Consider the following 2,500-nt stretch of genomic DNA (forward strand, 5'->3'; position numbering starts at 1 on the left):
TCAGACAACTGACTAGAAGGAGTACCTCTCCTGCCCTGCGGGCTCGTCCGGGATTTGAACCCGGGACCTCTCGCACCCAAAGCGAGAATCATACCCCTAGACCAACGAGCCATGAAAAATGTGACATCTGGAATTTCCCCCTCCAGTGAATGCTATTCATGTCTGCATCTTACTTGACCGCATTTTACCTTGACTCTTTTATGTCTTCCTTGTTGGTTCTGGCTTTGTAATTATTGTCTGGAACTCAAAAAAATGTGCAGCACGTCCTTGGTCCACAAGTTTTTTAGACGCCTCTGCCTTATTACAACCTGAGAAGAGACTGGACGATCAGCCTTTCCTTCAACATGAAGGTGAAGTTGTTGAATTTTCAATTTTTTAGCTTCACAACAGTTCCGAAGTTAATCAGACAACTGACTAGAAGGAGTAACTCTCCTGCCCTGCGGGCTCGTCCGGGATTTGAACCCGGGACCTCTCGCACCCTAAGCGAGAATCATACCCCTAGACCAACGAGCCACGAAAAACATAGCATCTGGGATTTCCCCGTCCAGTGAATGGTATTCATGTCTGCATCTAGCTTGACCGCATTTTTCGACCTGTGGGTTTTACCTTGACTATTTTATGTCTTCCTTGTTGGTTATGGCTTTGTAATTATTGTCTGGAACTCAAAAAAATGTGCAGCACGTCCATGGTCCACAAATTTTGGACAACTCTGCCTTATGAAATCTTGTGAGAAGAGACTGGATAAGCAGCCTTTCTTTCAACACGTAGGTGAAGTGGTTGAATTTTTAACTTCTTGTCAATATTGCTTATCTTCACAACAGTTCCGAAGTTAATCAGACAACTGACTAGAAGGAGTAACTCTCCTGCCCTGCGGGCTCGTCCGGGATTTGAACCCAGGACCTCTCGCACCCTAAGCGAGAATCATACCCCTAGACCAACGAGCCATGAAAAACATGACATCTGGGATTTCCCCCTCCAGTGAATGGTATTCACGTCTGCATCTCGCTTGACCGCATTATTTGACCTGTGGGTTTTGCCTTGACTCTTTTATGTCTTCCTTGTTGGTTCTGGCTTTGTAATTATTGTCTGGAACTCAAAAAAATGTGCAGCACGTCCATGGTCCACAGATTTTGGACACCTCTGCCTTCCGAGACCCTGAGGTATTGTGAGAAGAGACTGGATGAATAGCCTTTCATTCAACATGTAGGTGGAGTGGTTGAATTTTCAACTTATTGTCAATATTGCTTATCTTCACAACAGTTCCGAAGTTAATCAGACAACTGACTAGAAGGAGTAACTCTCCTGCCCTGTGGGCTCGTCCGGGATTTGAACCCGGGACATCTTGCACCCTAAGCGAGAATCATACCCCTAGACCAACGAGCCACGAAAAACATCGCATCTGGGATTTCCCCCTCCAGTGAATGCTATTCACGTCTGCATCTAGCTTGACCGCATTATTTGACCTGTGGGTTTTGCTTTGACTCTTTTATGTCTTCCTTGTTGGTTCTGGCTTTGTAATTATTGTCTGGAACTCAAAAAAATGTGCAGCACATCCATGGTCCACACATTTTTTAGACACCTCTGCCTTATTACAACCTGAGAAGAGACTGGATGATCAGCCTTTCCCTAAACATGAAGGTGAAGTTGTTGAATTTTCAATTTTTTAGCTTCACAACAGTTCCGAAGTTAATCAGACAACTGACTAGAAGGAGTAACTCTACTGCCCTGCGGGCTCGTCCGGGATTTGAACCCGGGACCTCTCGCACCCAAAGCGAGAATCATACCCCTAGACCAACGAGCCATGAAAAATGTGACATCTGGAATTTCCCCCTCCAGTGAATGCTATTCATGTCTGCATCTAACTTGACCGCATTTTACCTTGACTCTTTTATGTCTTCCTTGTTGGTTCTGGCTTTGTAATTATTGTCTGGAACTCAAAAAAATGTGCAGCACGTCCTTGGTCCACAAGTTTTTTAGACGCCTCTGCCTTATTACAACCTGAGAAGAGACTGGACGATCAGCCTTTCCTTCAACATGAAGGTGAAGTTGTTGAATTTTCAATTTTTTAGCTTCACAACAGTTCCGAAGTTAATCAGACAACTGACTAGAAGGAGTAACTCTCCTGCCCTGCGGGCTCGTCCGGGATTTGAACCCGGGACCTCTCGCACCCTAAGCGAGAATCATACCCCTAGACCAACGAGCCACGAAAAACATAGCATCTGGGATTTCCCCGTCCAGTGAATGGTATTCATGTCTGCATCTAGCTTGACCGCATTATTCGACCTGTGGGTTTTGCCTTGACTCCTTTATGTCTTCCTTGTTGGTTCTGGCTTTGTAATTATTGTCTGGAACTTAAAAAAATGTGCAGCACGTCCATGGTCCACAAATTTTGGACAACTCTGCCTTATGAAATCTTGTGAGAAGAGACTGGATAAGCAGCCTTTCTTTCAACACGTAGGTGAAGTGGTTGAATTTTTAACTTCTTGTCAATATTGCTTAT

General features: G+C 44.7%; 2 non-coding genes across 2 annotated transcripts; both read right to left on the reverse strand.

The window, feature by feature from the left end:
- Window positions 1-39: 39 nt before the first annotated feature.
- On the reverse strand, window positions 40-111 carry trnap-ugg (transfer RNA proline (anticodon UGG)). The gene has a single exon. It is a non-coding gene; the product is annotated as a tRNA-Pro (tRNA).
- Window positions 112-1,729: 1,618 nt separating this feature from the next.
- Window positions 1,730-1,801, reverse strand: trnap-ugg (transfer RNA proline (anticodon UGG)). The gene has a single exon. It is a non-coding gene; the product is annotated as a tRNA-Pro (tRNA).
- Between the last annotated feature and the right edge of the window lie 699 nt (window positions 1,802-2,500).

This window comes from Scomber scombrus, chromosome 7 (genome assembly GCF_963691925.1).
Source record: "Scomber scombrus chromosome 7, fScoSco1.1, whole genome shotgun sequence".
NCBI classification, from domain to species: Eukaryota; Metazoa; Chordata; class Actinopteri; order Scombriformes; family Scombridae; genus Scomber; species Scomber scombrus.